This window comes from Coturnix japonica, unplaced genomic scaffold (genome assembly GCF_054131305.1).
Source record: "Coturnix japonica strain WE unplaced genomic scaffold, WE-NBRP24 Scf090, whole genome shotgun sequence".
Lineage (NCBI taxonomy): Eukaryota > Metazoa > Chordata > Aves > Galliformes > Phasianidae > Coturnix > Coturnix japonica.
The window spans coordinates 103,582-126,594 of NW_028188993.1; the positions used below are offsets into that span (position 1 = coordinate 103,582).

Below are 23,013 nucleotides of genomic sequence, written 5' to 3' on the forward strand. Positions count from 1 at the left end.
CTTTGCATTATACCTACATTCCCTTTCTGTTCTGTAACATTTTCCTTTAGACCTTCCTTTCCATTCCTTTTTTTTTTTTTTAATTAACCTTTCCTTTCCTTTTTTATATACTTCCCTATCCTTACAATTCTACATACATTGACTTTCCTTTATACTTTGCTTTCCTTTCCATTATATCTACCTTTCCTTTCTTTTCTATTCCCTTCCTTTCCCTTCCTTTATACTTACCTTTGCTTCCTTTCTTTTATACTTTCCCTTCCTTTATACTTTCCATTCCCTTATACTTTCCTTTCCATTCCTATTTTTAAACTTACCCATTCCTTTCATTTATACTTTCTTATCCTTTCCAATATAATTACCTTTGATTTCCTTTCTTTTATACTTTCCCTTCCTTTATACTTTCCTTTTCTTTATACTTTCCTTTCCTTTATACTTTCCTTTCCTTTCCTTTACACTTTTATTTCAATTCCTATTTTTAAACTTACCCTTTCCTTTCTTTATACTTTCCGTTCATACTTACCTTTTCTTTCCTTTCTTTTATAAATTCCCTTCTTTTATAATTCCCTTCCCTTTGCATTATACCTACATTCCCTTTCTGTTCTGTAACATTTTCCTTTAGACCTTCCTTTCCATTCCTTTTTTTTTTTTTAAATTAACCTTTCCTTTCCTTTTTTATATACTTCCCTATCCTTACAATTCTACATACATTGACTTTCCTTTATACATTGCTTTCCTTTCCATTATATGTATTTTTCCTTTCTTTTCTATTCCCTTCCTTTCCCTTCCTTTATACTTACCTTTGGTTCCTTTCTTTTATACTTTCCCTTCCTTTATACCTTCCATTCCCTTATACTTTCCTTTCCATTCCTATTTTTAAACTTACCCATTCCTTTCATTTATACTTTCTTATCCTTTCCAATATACTTACCTTTGCTTTCCTTTCTTTTATACTTTCCCTTCCTTTATACTTTCCTTTTCTTTATACTTTCCCTTCCTTTATACTTTCCTTTTCTGTATACTTTCCTTTCCTTTACACTTTCATTTCAATTCCTATTTTTAAACTTAGCCTTTCCTTTCATTTATACTTTCTGTTCATACTTACCTTTGCTTTCCTTTCTTTTATAAATTCCCTTCTTTAATAATTCCTTTCCCTTTGCATTATACCTACATTCCCTTTCTGTTCTGTAACATTTTCCTTTAGACTTTCGTTTGCATTCCTTTTTTTTTTTAAAATTAACCTTTCCTTTCCTTTTTTATAATTCCCTATCCTTACAATTCTACATACATTGACTTTCCTTTATACATTGCTTTCCTTTCCATTATATCTACCTTTCCTTTCTTTTCTATTCCTTTCCTTTCCCTTCCTTTATACTTACCTTTGCTTCCTTTCTTTTATACTTTCCCTTCCTTTATACTTTCCATTCCCTTATACTTTCCTTTCCATTCCTATTTTTAAACTTACCCATTCCTTTCATTTATACTTTCTTATCCTTTCCAATATACTTACCTTTGCTTTCCTTTCTTTTATACTTTCCCTTCCTTTATACTTTCCTTTTCTTTATACTTTCCTTTCCTTTATACTTTCCTTTTCTGTATACTTTCCTTTCCTTTACACTTTCATTTCAATTCCTATTTTTAAACTTAGCCTCTCCTTTCATTTATACTTTCTTATCCTTTCCTTTCATACTTACCTTTTCTTTCCTTTCTTTTATAAATTCCCTTCTTTTATAATTCCCTTCACTTTGCATTATACCTACATTCCCTTTCTGTTCTGTAACATTTTCCTTTAGACCTTCCTATCCATTCCTTTTTTTTTTTTAAATTAACCTTTCCTTTCCTTTTTTATATACTTCCCTATCCTTACAATTCTACATACATTGACTTTCCTTTATACATTGCTTTCCTTTCCATTATATCTACCTTTCCTTTCTTTTCTATTCCCTTCCTTTCCCTTCCTTTATACTTACCTTTGCTTCCTTTCTTTTATACTTTCCCTTCCTTTATACTCTCCATTCCCTTATACTTTCCTTTCCATTCCTATTTTTAAACTTACCCATTCCTTTCATTTATACTTTCTTATCCTTTCCAATATACTTACCATTGCTTTCCTTTCTTTTATACTTTCCCTTTCTTTATACTTTCCTTTTCTTTATACTTTCCTTTATACTTTCCTTTTCTGTATACTTTCCTTTCCTGTACACTTTCATTTCAATTCCTGTTTTTAAACTTAGCCTCTCCTTTCATTTATACTTTCCTTTCCTTTCATACTTACCTTTGCTTTCCTTTCTTTTATAAATTCCCTTCTTTTATAATTCCCTTCCCTTTGCATTATACCTACATTCCCTTTCTGTTCTGTAACATTTTCCTTTAGACCTTCCTTTCCATTCCTTTTTTTTTTTTTTAATTAACCTTTCCTTTCCTTTTTTATATACTTCCCTATCCTTACAATTCTACATACATTGACTTTCCTTTATACTTTGCTTTCCTTTCCATTATATCTACCTTTCCTTTCTTTTCTATTCCCTTCCTTTCCCTTCCTTTATACTTACCTTTGCTTCCTTTCTTTTATACTTTCCCTTCCTTTATACTTTCCATTCCCTTATACTTTCCTTTCCATTCCTATTTTTAAACTTACCCATTCCTTTCATTTATACTTTCTTATCCTTTCCAATATAATTACCTTTGATTTCCTTTCTTTTATACTTTCCCTTCCTTTATACTTTCCTTTTCTTTATACTTTCCTTTCCTTTATACTTTCCTTTCCTTTCCTTTACACTTTTATTTCAATTCCTATTTTTAAACTTACCCTTTCCTTTCTTTATACTTTCCGTTCATACTTACCTTTTCTTTCCTTTCTTTTATAAATTCCCTTCTTTTATAATTCCCTTCCCTTTGCATTATACCTACATTCCCTTTCTGTTCTGTAACATTTTCCTTTAGACCTTCCTTTCCATTCCTTTTTTTTTTTTTAAATTAACCTTTCCTTTCCTTTTTTATATACTTCCCTATCCTTACAATTCTACATACATTGACTTTCCTTTATACATTGCTTTCCTTTCCATTATATGTATTTTTCCTTTCTTTTCTATTCCCTTCCTTTCCCTTCCTTTATACTTACCTTTGGTTCCTTTCTTTTATACTTTCCCTTCCTTTATACCTTCCATTCCCTTATACTTTCCTTTCCATTCCTATTTTTAAACTTACCCATTCCTTTCATTTATACTTTCTTATCCTTTCCAATATACTTACCTTTGCTTTCCTTTCTTTTATACTTTCCCTTCCTTTATACTTTCCTTTTCTTTATACTTTCCTTTCCTTTATACTTTCCTTTTCTGTATACTTTCCTTTCCTTTACACTTTCATTTCAATTCCTATTTTTAAACTTAGCCTCTCCTTTCATTTATACTTTCTTATCCTTTCCTTTCATACTTACCTTTTCTTTCCTTTCTTTTATAAATTCCCTTCTTTTATAATTCCCTTCACTTTGCATTATACCTACATTCCCTTTCTGTTCTGTAACATTTTCCTTTAGACCTTCCTATCCATTCCTTTTTTTTTTTTAAATTAACCTTTCCTTTCCTTTTTTATGTACTTCCCTATCCTTACAATTCTACATACATTGACTTTCCTTTATACATTGCTTTCCTTTCCATTATATCTACCTTTCCTTTCTTTTCTATTCCCTTCCTTTCCCTTCCTTTATACTTACCTTTGCTTCCTTTCTTTTATACTTTCCCTTCCTTTATACTCTCCATTCCCTTATACTTTCCTTTCCATTCCTATTTTTAAACTTACCCATTCCTTTCATTTATACTTTCTTATCCTTTCCAATATACTTACCATTGCTTTCCTTTCTTTTATACTTTCCCTTTCTTTATACTTTCCTTTTCTTTATACTTTCCTTTATACTTTCCTTTTCTGTATACTTTCCTTTCCTGTACACTTTCATTTCAATTCCTGTTTTTAAACTTAGCCTCTCCTTTCATTTATACTTTCCTTTCCTTTCATACTTACCTTTGCTTTCCTTTCTTTTATAAATTCCCTTCTTTTATAATTCCCTTCCCTTTGCATTATACCTACATTCCCTTTCTGTTCTGTAACATTTTCCTTTAGACCTTCCTTTCCATTCCTTTTTTTTTTTTTTAATTAACCTTTCCTTTCCTTTTTTATATACTTCCCTATCCTTACAATTCTACATACATTGACTTTCCTTTATACTTTGCTTTCCTTTCCATTATATCTACCTTTCCTTTCTTTTCTATTCCCTTCCTTTCCCTTCCTTTATACTTACCTTTGCTTCCTTTCTTTTATACTTTCCCTTCCTTTATACTTTCCATTCCCTTATACTTTCCTTTCCATTCCTATTTTTAAACTTACCCATTCCTTTCATTTATACTTTCTTATCCTTTCCAATATAATTACCTTTGATTTCCTTTCTTTTATACTTTCCCTTCCTTTATACTTTCCTTTTCTTTATACTTTCCTTTCCTTTATACTTTCCTTTCCTTTCCTTTACACTTTTATTTCAATTCCTATTTTTAAACTTACCCTTTCCTTTCTTTATACTTTCCGTTCATACTTACCTTTTCTTTCCTTTCTTTTATAAATTCCCTTCTTTTATAATTCCCTTCCCTTTGCATTATACCTACATTCCCTTTCTGTTCTGTAACATTTTCCTTTAGACCTTCCTTTCCATTCCTTTTTTTTTTTTTAAATTAACCTTTCCTTTCCTTTTTTATATACTTCCCTATCCTTACAATTCTACATACATTGACTTTCCTTTATACATTGCTTTCCTTTCCATTATATGTATTTTTCCTTTCTTTTCTATTCCCTTCCTTTCCCTTCCTTTATACTTACCTTTGGTTCCTTTCTTTTATACTTTCCCTTCCTTTATACCTTCCATTCCCTTATACTTTCCTTTCCATTCCTATTTTTAAACTTACCCATTCCTTTCATTTATACTTTCTTATCCTTTCCAATATACTTACCTTTGCTTTCCTTTCTTTTATACTTTCCCTTCCTTTATACTTTCCTTTTCTTTATACTTTCCCTTCCTTTATACTTTCCTTTTCTGTATACTTTCCTTTCCTTTACACTTTCATTTCAATTCCTATTTTTAAACTTAGCCTTTCCTTTCATTTATACTTTCTGTTCATACTTACCTTTGCTTTCCTTTCTTTTATAAATTCCCTTCTTTAATAATTCCTTTCCCTTTGCATTATACCTACATTCCCTTTCTGTTCTGTAACATTTTCCTTTAGACTTTCGTTTGCATTCCTTTTTTTTTTTAAAATTAACCTTTCCTTTCCTTTTTTATAATTCCCTATCCTTACAATTCTACATACATTGACTTTCCTTTATACATTGCTTTCCTTTCCATTATATCTACCTTTCCTTTCTTTTCTATTCCTTTCCTTTCCCTTCCTTTATACTTACCTTTGCTTCCTTTCTTTTATACTTTCCCTTCCTTTATACTTTCCATTCCCTTATACTTTCCTTTCCATTCCTATTTTTAAACTTACCCATTCCTTTCATTTATACTTTCTTATCCTTTCCAATATACTTACCTTTGCTTTCCATTCTTTTATACTTTCCCTTCCTTTATACTTTCCTTTCTTTTATACTTTCCCTTCCTTTATACTTTCATTTTCTTTATACTTTCCTTTCCTTTATACTTTCCTTTTCTGTATACATTCCTTTCCTTTACACTTTCATTTCAATTCCTATTTTTAAACATAGCCTCTCCTTTCATTTATACTTCCCTTTCCTTTCCTTTCATACTTATCTTTGCTTTCCTTTCTTTTATAAATTCCCTTCTTTTATAATTCCCTTCCCTTTGCATTATACCTACATTCCCTTTCTGTTCTGTAACATTTTCCCTTAGACCTTCATTTCCATTCCTTTTTTTTTTTTTAAATTAACCTTTCCTTTCCTTTTTTATATACTTCCCTATCCTTACAATTCTACATACATTGACTTTCCTTTCTACTTTGCTTTCCTTTCCATTATATCTACCTTTCCTTTCTTTTCTATTCCCTTCCTTTCCCTTCCTTTATACTTACCTTTTCTTCCTTTCTTTTATACTTTCCCTTCCTTTATACTTTCCATTCCCTTATACTTTCCTTTCCATTCCAATTTTTAAACTTACCCATTCCTATCATTTATACTTTCTTATCCTTTCCAATATACTTACCTTTGCTTTCCTTTCTTTTATACTTTCCCTTTCCTTTTCTGTATACTTTCTTTTCCTTTACACTTTCATTTCAATTCCTATTTTTGACCCATTCTTTGTCTTCTTTTTTCTTTTTAATTTTTGATAATTTTTTTTTCCTTCTTCTCTTCCCTTCCCCCTTTTTTTATAGCCCATATATTTACTTCTTTTTTTTTTCCTTTTCCAATCATTCCCCCACCCCCCAACCCCTATTTTCTTTAGCTTTTGTTTCTTTTTACCCTATGTTTTACTTTCGCTTCCTCCTTTTCTGTTCTCTTTTCTCTTTTTCTTCCCTATTTAATTTTCATTTTCTCTTTGCTTCCCCATTTCCTTCCCTCTTTTTTCTTGCTTTTTTTTCTTTCCCTTTATGTTTCTTTTTCTTCTTCTCTATTCTTGACCTTTTTCTTTTTCTTTTTTTTCTTTTCTTTTTCCTTTTTTTTCCTTTTTTTTCTTTTCCTGTCTTTTTTTATTCTTTTCTTCTTCTTTTCTTTTTCTTCCCTTCTTTCCTTTTGCTTTTACTTTCTCTTCCCCTTTTTGTTTTTTCTTCCCCATTTTTTCCCTTCTATTTTTCCTATTCTTTTTCTTCCCTATTATCATTCTTCTTCTATTTCCTTCCCTGTATTCTTCCCTCTTTTTTCTTCCCTCTTTTTTTCTTCCTTTTATCTTTACTTTCCCCCTTCTGTTTCCTGTTTTTTATTTCTCCTATTTCTTTTCCATTACCTTTTTTCCCTATCTTTCCCCTTTTCTATTCCCTTTTCTCTTTTTCTTCACTGTTTAATTTTCATTTCCTCTTTCTTCCCCCTTTCCTTCCCTGTTTTTTCTTGCTCTTTTTTTTTTCCTTCCCCTTTATGTTTCCTTATCGCTTTCTTTCTCTTTCCCTCTCTCTTTCGTATTCCCTTTCTTCTTCACTTCCCTCTTTTCTTTACTCTTCATTCCTTTCTTTTTCTTCTTCTTCTTTTTCTTCCTTTTCTTTGCCTTCTTTTTCTTCACTTCTTTCATTTTCCTTTTGTTCATTTCTCCTGTTTTTGTTTTTCTTTTCTTCCCCATTTTCTTTTCCTTCTATTTTTTATATTCTTTTTCTTCCCTATTATCATTTTTCTTCTTTTTTTCCCCGTTTTCTTACCTTTACCCCCCCCAATTTTATTTTTGTCTTCCCTCTTCTATTTCCTTTTATCTTTCTCCTATTACTTTTTTTCTCTTCTTCTTTCCTTTCTTTATATTCTCTTCTTTTCTTCCTTCTTTTCTTTTTTCCTTTCTTTTTTCTATCCTCTTTCCATTTTCTCCCCTCCCCTCTCCTCATTTCTTTTTTTTTTCCCTCTCTTCCCCTTTCTTTCCCTTTTCCTTTCTATTTCCCTTTCCCTTTATTTCCCTTTCCCTTCCCTTTCTCTTTTCTTCTTTTCATTTCTTCTTTTAATTTTTTTTTCTTCTTCAACTTCCCTTCTTTCCTTTTGCTTTTGTTTTTTCTTCCCCTATTTTTTTCTTCCTCATTTTCTTTCCCTTCTCCTCTCACTATTCTTTTTCTTCCCAACTATCATTCTTCTTCTATTTTCCTCCCTCTTTTCTTCCCCCTTTATTCTTCCCCTTTTATCTTTGCTTTCCCACTTCTCTTTCCCTTCCCTCCCCTTTCTTTGCCTTTACCCCCTTCTATCCCTTTCCCTTTCTTTTTTCTTATTTTCTTTTCTTTTTTTTATTCTTTTCTTTTGCTACCCTATTTTTCTTCTCTATTTTTTCTTCTTTTTTCTTTTTCTTTTTCTCTTCTTTTTTCTTTTTCTATTTTCTTTTGGCTTTGCTATTAACTTATCCTTTTTGTTTTTCTATATCTTCATTTTTTCCCTTTATTCTATTCTTCTTTCTCTTTTCTATCCCTATTATTTTTTTCCTTATTCATTAACTTTTTTCTTTTTCTTTATCTTTTTTTTTTCTTTCTTTTCTGTTGCTCTTTCTTCTTGTTTCTTTTTCTTTTGTTTTTTTCTGCTTCTTTTTCTTCTTGTTTCATTGTTTTTCCTTTTCTTTTGCTTTTTAAATCTCTCTATTTTTCCTTTCCTTTTTTTCTTTCTCTTTTTCTTCCCTCGTTTCTTTTTTATCCCAATTTTCTTCACCTTTTTCTTTCATCTTCTTCCCCTTCTTCATTTCCTTTACTTCCCTTTTTTTTTTACTTTTAAAGCACAATTACTTCATGAAATGATACTTCTCGATGTACAAACAGATATAAAAATATCATCTGATACCTCTTTGCGCTGTTCTCCCAATCATAGAGTAGCCATCAGTAGCTTTGGTTTTGGTAAAAAAAAAAAAAAAGAAAGAAAAAAAAATCTGCAGGACTGTCGTACAAATACTAGTGATGGGGGATGGAGGGGAGATATTCTGGCCATCAGTGACCTTTCCCTTCCATTTCCCCCCCTTATTTTCTCCTTTTGTGTTCTCCTTTTTCTTCCCTATTTAATTTTCATTTTCTCTTTACTTCCCCCTTTCCTTCCCTCTTTTTTCTTGCTCTTTCTTTTTCTTCCCCTTTATGTTTCCCTTTCTCTTGATTTCTCTTTCTCTTCCTCTTTCCCTTCCCCTTCCCTTTTCTTTTCCCCTTCTGTTTCTTCCCTTACTTCCCTTCTTTTTTGGGAAGCTGTATTTATCTTGTATTTACTTTTGTATTTATCTTACCTTTTTAGAGGTGTTGTGCCTGCTTCTGCTGGCTTCAAAAAGGAACAAGGAGCTCTACAGTAGAAGCCTGAAGGTGAGGTGGGCTGGCCTCTCTGCCTGCCTGTGCTCCTTCCTTCCCCCTGAAAACATCACCACATGAGATTTTGATAGGATTCTTTTTACTCTATTTGTTTTTCTTTTCCTTCCATCTTTTCTGTTCTCCTTTCTCTTTTTCTTCCCTATTTAATTTTCATTTTCTCTTTGCTTCCCCATTTCCTTCCCTCTTTTTTCTTGCTTTTTTTTCCTTCCCTTTTATGTTTCTTTTTCCCTTTATTTCCCTTTCCTCTTTCCCTTTCTCCTTCCTTTCCTTTCTCTTTTCTTTTCTTTTGTACTCTTTTCTTCTTCTTCTTTGTCTTCCATTCTTTCCTTTTGCTTTTGCTTTTTCTTCCCCTATTTGTTTTTTTTTCTTCCCCATTTTCTTTCCCTTCTCCTTTTACTATTCTTGTTCTTCCCAATTATCATTCTTCTTCTATTTTCCTCCCTCTTTTCTTCCCCCTTTATTCTTCCCCTTTTATCTTTGCTTTCCCACTTCTCTTTCCCTTCCCCTTTATGTTTCTATTTCCCTTTCCTTTTCCCTTTCCTTTTTTTCTTTTTATTTTTCTTTTTTTTTTTCTTCCTTATTTTTCTTCTCTATTTTTTCTTCTTTTTCCATTTTCTTATTCTCTTCCTTTTTCTTTTTCTATTTTCTTTTGGTTTTGTTTTTTCCTTATCCTTTTTGTTTTTCGTTATCTTCCCTTTTTTCCCCTTCCCTTTATTTTATTCTTCTTTCTCTTTTTTCCCCTATTCTCATTTTATTTTTTCCCTCTCATTAACCTTTTTTTCTTTTTTCATTTTCTTTTTCTGTTGCTTTTTCTTGTTTCTTTTTTTCTTTTTCTCTTGTATTTTCTTATTCTATTGTTTTTCCTTTCCTCTTGCTTCTTTAAATCTCTCTATTTTTCCTCTCCTTTTTTATTTTTTCTTTCTCTTTTTCTTCCCTTATTTCTTTTTTTACTCTATTTTCTTCACCTTTCTCTTTCACCTTCTTCCCCTTTTTCTTTTCCATTTCCCTTTCCTTTTTTTTTTAAAAAGCACAATAAATTCATGAAATGACACTTCTCGACGTACAAACATAAAAATATCATCTGATACCTCTTTGCGCTGTTCTCACAATCATAGAGTAGCCATCAGTAGCTTTGATTTTGGTAATAAATAAATAAATAAATAAATAAATAATCTGCAGGACTGTGGTACAAATAATAGTGATGAGGGATGGAGGGGAGATATCCTGGCCACCTCTCCCTTCCATTTCCCCCCCTTATTTTCTTTTGCTTTTGGTTCTTCTTAACCTATTTGTTTTCCTTTTCCTTCCCCCTTTTCTGTTCTCCTTTCTCTTTTTCTTCCCTATTTAAGTTTCTTTTTGTCTTTACTTCCCCCTTTCCTTCCCTCTTTTTTCTTGCTCTTTTTTTTTACTTCCAATTTATTTTTCCCTTTCCCTTTATTTCCCTTTCTCTATCCCTTCCCTTTTTCTTTTCTCTTTTCTATTCTTTTCTTTGGGGAAGCTGTATTTATGTTGTATTTACTTTGGTATTTATCTTACCTTTTTAGAGGAGTTGTGCCTGCTTCTGCTTCTTCAAAAAGGAACAGGGAGCTCTACAGTAGAAGCCTGAAGGTGAGGTGGGCTGACCTCTCTGTCTGCCTGTGCTCCTTCCTTCCCCCTGGAAAGTTCACCACATGAGACTTTGATAGGCTTCTTCTTACCCTATTTGTTTTACTTTTCCTCCCCCCTTTCGTGTTCTCCTTTCTCTTTTTCTTCCCTATTTAATTTTCATTTTCTGTTTACTTCCCCCTTTTCTTCCCTCTTTCTTCTTGCTCTTTCTTTTTCATCCCCTTTATGTTTCCACTTCCCTTCCTCTTTCCCTTTCCCTTCCACTTCCCCTTTCTCTTTCCCTTTCCCTTCCCCTTTTCCTTCCCTTTTCTCTTTCCTTTCCCTTTTTGTTTCCCCTTCCCTTCCCTTCTTTTCCTTCCAAGAAGCTGTATTTATCTTGTATTTACTTATGTATTTATCTTACCTTTTTAGAGATGTTGTGCCTGCTTCTGCTGGCTTCAAAAAGGAACAGGGAGCTCTACAGTAGAAGCCTGAAGTTGAGGTGGGGTGGGCTGTCTGCCTGTACTCCTTCCTTCCTCCTGGAAAGTTCACCACATGAGGTTTTGATAGGCTTCCATAATGTATGGGTATGGAAAGCTGCAACTAACTCTGCAGATGACTGGTATATACTTAACATTTGAAATCTCAATAAAATTTTCTGCTTGTTGAGTTATTGTCTGGCATTCACTTATTTCCTGATTTGGCCATCACTTCTGGCTGCTCTTTTGACAGATTTTCACTATTTCTGCAGTCACATTGGTCTGGCAACAGGGGAATCAGCTGTGGCTGTGGGTGTGGTGAGAGCAGCACAACCACCCCATCCTTCTCTGAGTCCTCACTTCCTCTGCAGCATTGCTTCACAGACCCTTGCACACCCTAAAAGCAGCGGCCAGCAACCAGCCATAGTGACCTGGGTTTAATTTGTCTGCAGTTGAATACAATTAGTCCCCAGACAAACTTGGGTCGCCTTTTTGTTTCACCAAAAAAATCACTGATGCTGAAGATCTGGCATATGCTCCAGCCTTACAGCTCAAGTCCTGTCACCCGCCCCGCCCTCCCCCATCTCCCCCCCCCCCCATCCCGTCCCGTCCTGTCCCGTCCCATCTCACACACACACCCCCCCCCCCCGGCAATGTGTGAGTTCAGCTGAAAGTGAACTGTATATACAAGACATTTGAGAGCTCCTTGTGAAATGGGCTTGTATTTTAAACTTCCAAGCGTCTGGAACCTCAACTGGCTTTGAATGCATCCCTGAGCCGAGCCCAATCTGGACACATACCTGAGGGTGGAGAGCAGAGACGATCCGCTTTTGGGAGCCGGGCTGAAAACGGCTGCGCCATAACCCGCATAGTACACCAGGATCACTCCGTCGGGCAAGCGGCTCCATCTAGCGGCCGTGCCCCGTTTCATGCCGGACGCTCAGTGATGTCACCAACGAATGAGCTGACGTTACAGCACGGGGCGACCCTTCCCCGATCCCGGGCAGCCCCAGGATCTTTCTGGGAGCGATATGAGCAGAGCAGGGGTGGGGTGCATTGTAACCCCTCTTCTCAGCGTCACCCGCAGGTTCACCAGCAACTCACTGCAGCGCTCCCTGAGAACCACTGAAAGGGCTTGGTGCTGTGAGCACCTGGAGGAGCTCTTTGTGATAGGGAGTGGCTGAATGTTGCTTCCGGCTTTGCTGCTGGATAGATTTGCTGTGTACTGATGTCAAATGCATTACAGTAGTTTGAGGCACCGGGAGATGACTGCCAGGCCCTCTGTCAAAGGAAAAACAAGTCTTTTGGCAGTGTGAAAAATAAACTGGGCTGTTCTCCAGTAGCAACCCAGAAAGATTATTGGATTTTGCACTTTGTTAGTAATTTGTAAGCAAATACTCAAACTATCAAAGTAGAAAATAATATTTCCTTATTTTATTTTATTTTATTTCATTTTATTTTGTTTTATTTTATTTTATTTTATTTTATTTTATTTTATTTTATTTTATTTTATTTTATTTTATTTTATTTTATTTTAGAATGTGAGCTGAATAACATCTTCATCCTCACCTCCAGATTGCAGTATGGGAGCCAGTTGAGATGTCTCCTTCATGCTTTTGGTCTGGCAATCAGCTACTTTGCTGGATCAAACAGCCTGGAGACCCAATAGTGGCTGTCATCAGATGGTGAAGACATCACAGGCCATTTCCTGTTCCTGCTCCCACTCAGCCCCATCTGCACATTGGTCAGATGCACAGCTTCTGAATGTGCAGCTGCTCAAGGGATATTCTCTCCTTCCCAAAGCCACACACACCAGAGATAACTCACATCAAGGACTGGATGTGAGCCCTTGGCAGGGCCCTCCATGACAGGAATCCAAACTGTTTTGAGATCTTTCAGCACATTAACCACTTCACAGCCATCTTTTCTGTGGATGTTATCATAAAAGCTGAGGAGATCTTATCTTTCACTGTTAAGTGCTGGCTCATGAGCAAGGGCTGCTCTGATGTCTCCTCATGCTTAACAACATAATGGTATATTTGAATGAACACATCTTCACTAGCAGACAAGGGTGTGGGTCTAGAGCATAAGCAGAGAATAAATTTTCCCCACCATTTGTGCTGGGAGTGAATTATCCTGTAACATTCTCAGGGAACAGGAAGAAGGAGGAAACTGTAACGAGGCAGTGCCACCTCCATGCTCAGAAGAGGTATGTGAGCATCTTCCTGCACTCAGCTTGAAGTTCCCACACACAAAAGGACCTAGACCCTTGTTTTTCAGTCTTCTGCTGACATATATCATGTAGCACTTCATATGCCTTTATTTTTACTTAGCCTTACTGACATGCCTATATAAACCAGTGTAACCTGTAAGACTGGCATTGTCAAAGTGATTGTTCAGGAAGCTATTTTCACAGTTGAAGGCCAAGAAGATGCTACTGCTTTTCAAGTGCTACATGGAATTTGTTGCTTGTAAAGGTCAGCTTTCATGGTTCATGCTGTAACACTACCCTAATCCTCATCAGGATCAACAACATGGATGATGACAATGATCCTTTTTCTCCACCAGAGTCCTCTGTTTCACTGGCAAAAATACTGGAGGCAGGAAGAAGGCTGTGGGTTGGATCCTTGGGTACTTTTTCCACTGATGAAATGAAGGCAAGCAAATGACAGATCCAACTGTGCAGCCTTGGGTGTATGAATCAGTATTATCTGCTGGCTGGAGCTCCTGGTAGGTTTTGCACTAAGAAATGGTTTTGGTGTCACATTTGACATGAGACTCAGACTATCATGGGGTGTTTTGGGCTCATCTTATACACTATCTCAAGCTCTTTGGGAACAAGCAGCCTATTTTTCATTATGCAATATCGTCTTTATTCATCTACATGTTAATTGCTGGTTTCTAGCCTTTCTAGATCTGTGACCTAAGAATCACAAATCACGACAGGGGCAGAGGCAATTAGTTGTCCTCGGGCTGCTCTCTAAGACTCGAGTGTGTAAATTGCTCTTTCATTCACACGTGAATTATTCTTAATATCCCTTCTCTGGTAATAAATACGTGGCTGTGAAGGCATGAAGATGTGTGTGTGTGTGTGAGGGGGGTGGGGGTGGTGGGGGATTAAGAGGGAAAGGTAGCATGACCCTCCCGTTCTCTTTTCTTTTTCAAGTAAAAGCTACCCCTAGGTCTTAACATTCTCTCAAAAAGATAATGCTACCGGTTTGTTTGCTTTCTGCATTCCCCTTGGATGCTAAGGCAAGACTAACACCGAGAGCATAAAGAAGTTCATATGCACGTTGCCTCATACTGTATACATGCTTCTCTATTAGCTCTGGACAGAGAGCATAACCAGATGAAAAACGGGTAAGCAGCACAGGTCAGGCAATTCAAAGAGAAAGATGGGGTCTTCAGAAGGGCACCTCAGCTTTATTCCCACTCTCATCTTCTGCAACCCGAGCCAGCAACACCCGCGGCTCCACAGGACGGCCATCGCTCCTGCCTCGGGCAGAGAACAGCCCTCTGCCATGCTGACTGTCTGCTCTGCTCTGCCAGGAGCTGATGGTTTACTTACAGCAGAGGAATGTATCTCCCGTTCTGGACAGCATGGTGACCTCCTGCTCAGCTTACTCAGACTCCTTTCTCAGAGTGACAAAGTGGGTAAATTGCACCAGAAATGCCCTGTCCATTCCCAGGGTGAGAGAGTGAGGCAGACCTGTAGGAGGCCAGTGGCCAGGATTTTCCATTTACATGCCCTTAGTTCCCTCTCAGTCTGGTAGGGGTGACTGTGAGCACAATTTGGAAGCCTTTGCTTGCTTCATGCCATATCTACTTGGGCTCATCACTGTGGGCTTGGGAAACCAGACAAGTACTTCCATTGGTTTCTGCAGACCATCTTTCACATTTGTGCATTCAGAAGCTCTGCTGTGTGAACACAGCCTCTGTCTGCATCAGCTGGCAGTGTCCCCTTCCCCAGCTGCTGATGTTTGTCAGGTCAGCACTACACTTGCATGAGGGAGGTCAGCAGAACAACATCCTTAGGTAAATGACTGCAAAGGATTTCAAGCAAATACATTGCCCCCTTTTGTGATTGGAGCCCTGGGGTATCTCCCTTTTTGTGTGTACCTCTGGTAAAAACGTGGTCCGTGGGCTTTTGCTCTGCCCTTCTTAGCTTCACACACGACAGGCAAGGTACCTGAAACAAGTGCTGAGGGAGGTTGCTAAGCATCCAGCCTTAGAAATATTTAAAGCTCAGCTGAGCAGGGACTAAAACAAATTGCTCTAGATTTTAGGCTAGTTCTGCTTTGAGCAGGAGGTTGAACCAGATGCCTTCAAGGGGTCCTTTCCAAAAAAAGATTATTTTTTTCTAAATGTTGTGTTCTAATCAATGAAGGCATCAGGTTTGATCAGGTTTGGAAGAGAAACCTGTTTTTCTTGCTGGGGAATGAACTGGTTTCTGCAGAACAAGAACTAGGATATATTGATTTATATGAACAGCTCTGAGCCAGCAGATGTGGTGCAGTGGTTCTACCAGTGCTGCTGCACTTACAGAGGAAATGTTGGTCTTCCAGGGTATTCTCTCTGAATATTTACATCTTACAACCAGTGCAATAGGAATCCCAGAATGAAAATGCTCAAGTTCCTCTGAGAGAACTTGCACACTGGGTTGGCTCATTGCTGTCTTGTAACTAGTGAAGAAGGATGGAAGGATTAGTATAGCACATCTGATGCAGGAGAAAAAAGGATGCTTTTCTTATACGTGGAAGAATGAGACAGATGACTGAAAAGAAGCACAAAATGCCTAGGTGTCACGGGTTACTTAGATTTACCTATGCCCGTGACAGGGGAAGCCACCCTGTGGGCCCCCCTCCTGGGGCCCGGAAAGGAGGGGGAAAAAGGGAGTGGGATAAAACAGCGACAATCTAAGGAGGAAAAACTTATTTTACTAAATATGATACCGAAATACAAGATAACACAATATAATATAATTGAGGCTAACAAATTGAACGAAACAGAGAGAGAGAGTCCCCGAAAACCGAGAGGCCTACTGTGAACTCTAGGCGACACGGCTGGAACGCTTCCCACTCTCCGAGAAGTTCGAGAGAAGAAGGAGGGCACTCCAGCCTGGGAACGAGATTATACAGCGTCCTGGTCCCGTGACTTATCATTAACCCTGTTGTTCTCTGGGATATGTAGTCTTCTTCTGTGGACTGCACATTCAATAGAAGTATCCATACTTTACATGATGTTATGATGTGGAATACTGATACTGATAGCAAAATTACAAAACCATGACATTCCACCCCTTATTCTACATTATTACATCATGGTAAATATATATATATATACATATATATACACGTATGTAAAATTATGATAGCTAAACAGTAGAATTACATGTAACATAACTAAATGTACAACTATAATAACTAAAATACACTACACATGCAAACATATATACATATAAATACATAAAATTATTGACTGCACTCCCCCAGCATCAAATTCCCTTGTGGCACACATTGAACATCCCCATCCTTCTGCATTACCCACCAAGTGCACCCAGGTCCCTGGGCAAAGACAGTTCCACGGATAGGTTTGCCCTTTCCAGAAGCTGGAAGGACCCAAACAGCTTTTCCCAACATGTTCTTTACATGTACAACAGGGACCTTATCTCCCTCTACAGTGTGTAGGGGGCTAGATTGACTAGGACCATCACGATTGACAGATCCTCTAGTATTCACCAACCAAGTGGCTTCTGCCAGATTCTTCTCCCAGTGCTTAAATGTTCCGCCACCCATTGCTTTCAACATAGTTTTCAACAACCCATTATATCGTTCAATTTTACCAGAAGCTGGTGCATGGTAGGGAATATGATAAATCCACTCAATGCCATGATCTTTGGCCCAAGTATTTATAAGGGAATTTTTAAAATGTGTCCCATTATCAGATTCAATTCTTTCTGGGGTGCCATGTCGCCACAGGACTTGTTTCTCAAGACCTAATATGGTGTTTCGAGCAGTAGCATGGGGTACTGCGTATGTTTCAAGCCACCCAGTGGTTGCCTCTACCATGGTGAGTACATAACACTTACCACTGCGAGATCGTGGCAAGGTGATATAATCAACCTGCCACGCCTCCCCATATTTATACTTTTGCCACCGCCCTTCCTCCCAGAGAGGTTTCATCCTTTTGGCTTGTTTAATTATGGCACATGTTTCACAATCATGAATAATCCGCGCAATAGCGTCCATGGTTAAGTCCACCCCTCGGTCTCTGGCCCACTTATATGTCGCGTCTCTTCCTTGATGACCTGAGGTCTCATGAGCCCATCGAGCTAGAAATAATTCGCCCTTATTCTGCCAATCCAAGTCAATTTGAGCCATCTCAATTTTGGCAGCTTTATCTACCTGATGGTTGTTTTGTTGTTCTTCAGTAGCCCGACTTTTGGGCACATGTGCATCCACATGACGCACCTTTACAACCATATTCTTTGTTCGGGCTGGGAAGCGTGTGCGTTTAACAGCTGAGACTTTTGATGATGCAGGTGAGGAGTAGGACTGGAATACTTTGATCAGATCCTTCATTAGACCTGGTGGCCCGTACGAGGATTGACCTTCATCAGTTGTTTCTGATACTATTACGGGATCATCATTACGATTAGTTGATGGAAACAATTTCTTGCATATTTCATAATTGCTTTCAATCCCTTAAACAGAGCAACTGGGATGAAGAGTGGATTCATAGCTGGCAGGCTCTGTAAAAGTCAGAGCTAGCTAGCTTTGCTCTAAGGGAGAAAGAAATCCCTTTGTTTTCTACACAGATAGCAGTGCTGAGAATGTACAGCAGCCCTTAATGTTGACAATTTGTCTGGTATTTCAAGGTCACGTTCTCAGTGAGCAGCTACGAAAAGATAACACTCCCCTAACGAAGCTCTTTAAGAGTAAAGTGAGAGTTGTTCTAAAAGCTAAAAAGCTCTATGCCCGCATTCTCCACCAAAAAATCTGTCACGGGTTACTTAGATTTACCTATGCCCGTGACAGGGGAAGCCACCCCGTGGGCCCCCCTCCTGGGGCCCGGAAAGGAGGGGGAAAAAGGGAGTGGGATAAAACAGCGACAATCTAAGGAGGAAAAACTTATTTTACTAAATATGATACCGAAATACAAGATAACACAATATAATATAATTGAGGCTAACAAATTGAACGAAACAGAGAGAGAGAGTCCCCGAAAACCGAGAGGCCTACTGTGAACTCTAGGCGACACGGCTGGAACGCTTCCCACTCTCCGAGAAGTTCGAGAGAAGAAGGAGGGCACTCCAGCCTGGGAACGAGATTATACAGCGTCCTGGTCCCGTGACTTATCATTAACCCTGTTGTTCTCTGGGATATGTAGTCTTCTTCTGTGGACTGCACATTCAATAGAAGTATCCATACTTTACATGATGTTATGATGTGGAATACTGATACTGATAGCAAAATTACAAAACCATGACACTAGGTCATGTCTCATGACTCTTGCAGTTTTGTTCTCACGTGACATTGTAAAGAGAATTTAATTTTATCAGAAAAATGCTTTTTTTTTCTTTATTCTTTCTTTCCTTCCCTAGGAGCCTGCTCTGTTCCCTTTAGGGAGAGTCTGTCCTCTGGTGTCCATAGAGGCATTTGGACTCAGCATTTGTTGACTTCTCTGCCTTCCTTTGCAGACATCAGTGAGGAGAGGCTGGGTGATGCCAGCGGAACAGACAATGCTGAGACCTACAGTGACAAAGACACAGACCAAAGGAATTCCCCAGACATGGCTAAAGCCAGAACCTGCTTCACCCCTGAAAGCCCAGAAATTGTATAAGTGGATGAGGTATGTTACGCAGTTCAGAAAACTGGTGGGAGCACAGAGAGCCGTCCAGAGAGCCCCAAGTACCATGCAGAGCAGAATCACCTCCTGATAGAAGGTCCTTCTGGGACAGTTTCTTTACCTTTCAGCTTGAAAGCCAACAGACCTCCACTGGAAGTGCTGAAAAAGATTTTCCCTAACCAGAAGCCAATGGTGCTGGAGTTGATCCTGAAAGGATGTGGTGGTGACCTGGTGAGCGCTGTTGAGGTTCTCTTGTCCAGCCGGTCTTCAGTGGCCAGTGGTGAGAGAACTTCTGCAGAGTCAGATGGTCTAGTTCTACCTTCCAACGGGCATATTTTTGAACACACGCTGAGTTCCTATCCTATTTCCTCTTCCAAGTGGTCAGTGGGCTCAGCCTTCAGGGTCCCTGACACACTGAGGTTCTCTGCTGACTCCAGCAATGTTGTGCCCAATCCTCTGACTGTACCTTTGCAGCACCCATTTCCTCAGCCACCTCGCTACCCGCTGATGCTGAGGAACACTTTGGCAAGAAACCAGTCCAGTCCTTTCCTGCCTAATGATGTCACCCTTTGGAACACCATGACGCTGCAGCAGCAGTACCAGCTGCGGTCCCAGTATGTCAGTCCTTTCTCTAGCAATTCAGCCAGCATCTTCCAAAGCTCTTCTGTCCTTCCTTCTCGCTCATCAGAAGATCCTAGGATCTCAATCCCTGATGACGGATGTCACAGAATCACAGAATCACAGAATTACCCTGGTTGGAAGGGACCTCAAGGATCATGTAGTTCCAACCCCCCTGCCTAGCAGGGCCACCAAACATACACATTTACTAGATCAGGTTGCCCAGGGCCCCGTCCAACCTGGTCTTGAACACCTCCAAGGACGGGGCATCCACAACCTCACTGGGCAGCCTGTTCCAGGACCTAACCACCCTTCTAGTAAAGAACTTACCCCTAACATCCAACCTAAATCTTCCCTCCTTCAACTTAAAACCATTTCCCCTAGTCCTGCTATTATCAGCCCTTTCGAAGAGTTTACTCCCCTCCTGGGAGTAAGTTCCCTTCAGGTACTGAAAGGCTGCAATGAGGTCACCCCGCAACCTTCTCTTCTCCAGGCTGAACAAACCCAACTCCCTCAGCCTGTCCTCATAGGGGAGGTGCTCCAGCCCCCTGATCATCTTTGTGGCCCTCCTCTGGACCCTTTCCAAAATCTCCATATCTTTTTTGTACTGAGGGCTCCACACCTGGACACAGTACTCCAGATGGGGCCTCACAAGAGCAGAGTAGAGAGGGACGATCACCTCCCTATCCCTGCTGACCACCCCTCTCCTGATGGAGCCCAGGATCCCATTTGCTTTCTGGGCTGCCAGAGCGCACTGCTGGCTCATGTTAAGTTTCTCATCTATCAGGACCCCTAGGTCTTTTTCAGCCGAGCTGCTCTCAAGGACAACTCCTCCCAGCCTGTACAGGTGCCTGGGGTTCTTCCGGCCCAAGTGCAAAACCTTGCACTTTGCCATGTTGAACCTCATTAGGTTCACCCGAGCCCAGCTTTCCAGCCTGTCAAGGTCCCTCTGAATGGCATCTGTTCCCTCCACCGTATCAACTGCACCACTCAGCTTGGTGTCATCAGCAAACTTGCTGAGGGTGCACTCCATTCCCTCATCGATGTCATTAATAAAGATGTTAAAGAGCACCGGTCCCAAGACAGACCCTTGAGGGACGCCGCTCGTTACCGGCCTCCACCTGGACATAGAGCCATTGACCACCACCCTCTGTCTGCGGCCTTTCAACCAATTGCTTATCCATCTAGTTGTCCACCCATCAAATCCACCTCCCTCCAATTTGGAGATAAGGATGTGGTGGGGGACCATGTCAAAGGCCTTGCTCAGGTCCAGGTAAATGACATCGGTCGCCTTCCCTTCATCCACCAACGCCGTCACTCCATCATAGAAGGCCACAAGATTAGTTAAGCATGACCTTCCCCTGGTGAAGCCGTGCTGGCTGTCTCGGATCACATGCTTGTTCTTTATGTGATCAAGCATGTTGTCCAGGAGGATCTGTTCCATAATCTTCCCAGGCACAGAGGTGAGACTCACCGGCCTGTAGTTACCCGGGTCGCCCCTGCTCCCCTTCTTGTAAATGGGAGTGACGTGACCCTTCCTCCAATCATCCGGGACCTCACCTGACAGCCACGACTTCTCAAATATGATGGAGAGCGGCTCAGCAACCACCTCAGCCAGCTCCTTCAGGACCCTGGGATGCACGCCATCTGGCCCCATAGACTTATACTCATTCAGTCTAAGGAGGCACTCTCGGACTTGCTCTACCCTTACAGTGGGGAGGGATTTACCTCCTTGGTCCCCACATGGAGGGATGGGGGTGCAAGACTTAGGGACGTGAAAAAGACTAGAATCCTGGCCACCAGTGAAGACCGAGGTGAAGAACTCATTCAGCACCTCAGCTTTCTCTTCATCTGTTGAAGCCATTTCTCCTTTTGAATTTACCAGAGTAGGTACGCCCATTTTGGCCTGTCTCTTCTGGCCAATGTACCTGTAGAAGGTTTTCTTATTGTTTTTCACATCCCTCGCCAAGTTCAGTTCTGCCTGTGCCTTGGCTTTCCTGATCCCACATCTGCAAGTTCGGACGGCATCCCTGTATTCTTCCCGGGTGACACAGCCTTGTTTCCAGAGCTTGTACACCCCTTTCTTCACCCTCAGTTCTCTTAGCAGGTCCTTGCTGAGCCATGCCGGTTTTCTACCTCTCCTGCCCACTTTCTTAATCAGGGGAATGGAGACCTCTTGTGCTGCCAGGAGGGCATCCTTGAACAGTAGCCAGCTCTCCTCAACGTCCTTATCTTTGAGGGCAGCGCACCAGGGGATCTTGGCCAGCATTCCATTGAGTAGCTTGAAGTCTGCTCTTCTAAAGTTGAGCATCCTGGTCCTGCTCTTTGCCAGGCCCACATCGCTTGAGATCACAAACTCAACCAGGGCATGATCGCTGGAGCCCAGGCAGCCTCCAACCTTGACGCCTTTGATGATCTCCTCAGCATTGGTGAGCAGCAGGTCCAGCAACGCTTGACCTCTGGTCGGTCTGTCCAATACCTGAACCAGAAAGCTATCATCAATGGATTCCAAGAGCCTTCTGGAGCTCTTGCAGCTCGCCGTGTGGTTTTCCCAACAGATGTCAGGATGGTTGAAGTCCCCCACCAGGACAAGAGCCCGTGAGCCAGACGCCTCACGCATCTGGAGCAAGAAAGCCTCATCAGCAGCCTCCCCTTGATCAGGTGGCCTGTAGTATACCCCTAATACCAGCTGACCTTTATTAGTCCCATCTCTAATCCTAACCCACAGGCTCTCAACCTGTTCTTGACTGTTTCTCATGGGGAGCTCCTCACAGTTTATCCAGTCTCTGACATAAAGGGCGACTCCCCCACCCTTCCTACCTCGCCTATCTCTCCTAAAGAGCCTATAGCCATCGATGGTAGTATCCCAATTGTGGGAGTCATCCCACCATGTTTCTGTGATAGCAACAATGTCATAATTTTCAGAGTGCATCACAGTTTCCAGTTCCTCCTGCTTGTTACTCAGGCTCCGTGCATTAGTATAAAGGCACTTCAGCCGGGCTGTCCGTCTCACCACCTTCATAAGCGATCCAGGATCCGCTAGAACAGCGGCATCCCCAGCATCCCCCTGCCCTACTCCCTCCTTTTGCACTCTGCAATCTTTGCCCACAGAGTTTGGTACAATCCCTCGAATGCACCGTTCAACCCCAGTAGCCCTTATTTTGTCCCCTTCCCCCTTCGTTCCTAAGGGGAATGTCCTATTGTGTCTAAGCAACCTCTTTACACAGAAGATGAGTATGATGAAAGGTCTGATTCTTCAGACTCAAGAATACTCAACACATCTTCTTAGGATGACATTTGCCATATGATAAGTAAGTAAGTGATATTTTCAGTGCAGCTGAACTACTGGGCCTGAAGAGGAGAGACGTATACTCCATGAAACACTTGCAATTGTATTAAAACTTGACTTTGCTTGGTATTGTACTATAGCAATAAAAACATAACGTATTTAATTTCTTGCACTTCATTGGATAATGCCAAATAGCAATACTCTGGCTTTAGCTCTGAGTGTGTACGACAAGGAAAGACTTTATGGC

General features: G+C 39.7%; 2 long non-coding RNA genes and 1 pseudogene across 2 annotated transcripts in view; 2 read left to right on the forward strand and 1 right to left on the reverse strand.

The window, feature by feature from the left end:
• LOC146751431 (uncharacterized) overlaps positions 1-11,201 on the forward strand; it is a 110,557-nt gene extending 99,356 nt beyond the window's left edge. The window contains exons 2-3 of the long non-coding RNA XR_014941528.1: positions 10,493-10,556; positions 10,965-11,201. This is a non-coding gene — a long non-coding RNA (uncharacterized LOC146751431). The remainder of the gene's footprint in view (positions 1-10,492; positions 10,557-10,964) is intronic.
• LOC146751432 (uncharacterized) lies at positions 10,515-12,433 on the reverse strand. The gene is made up of 3 exons (XR_014941529.1): positions 11,812-12,433; positions 10,957-11,071; positions 10,515-10,602 (listed from the first exon to the last, which is right to left on the reverse strand). It is a non-coding gene; the product is annotated as an uncharacterized LOC146751432 (long non-coding RNA).
• A 794-nt stretch (positions 12,434-13,227) lies between these two features.
• LOC146751433 (doublesex and mab-3 related transcription factor 3-like) lies at positions 13,228-19,715 on the forward strand (annotated as a pseudogene).
• Positions 19,716-23,013: the final 3,298 nt, after the last annotated feature.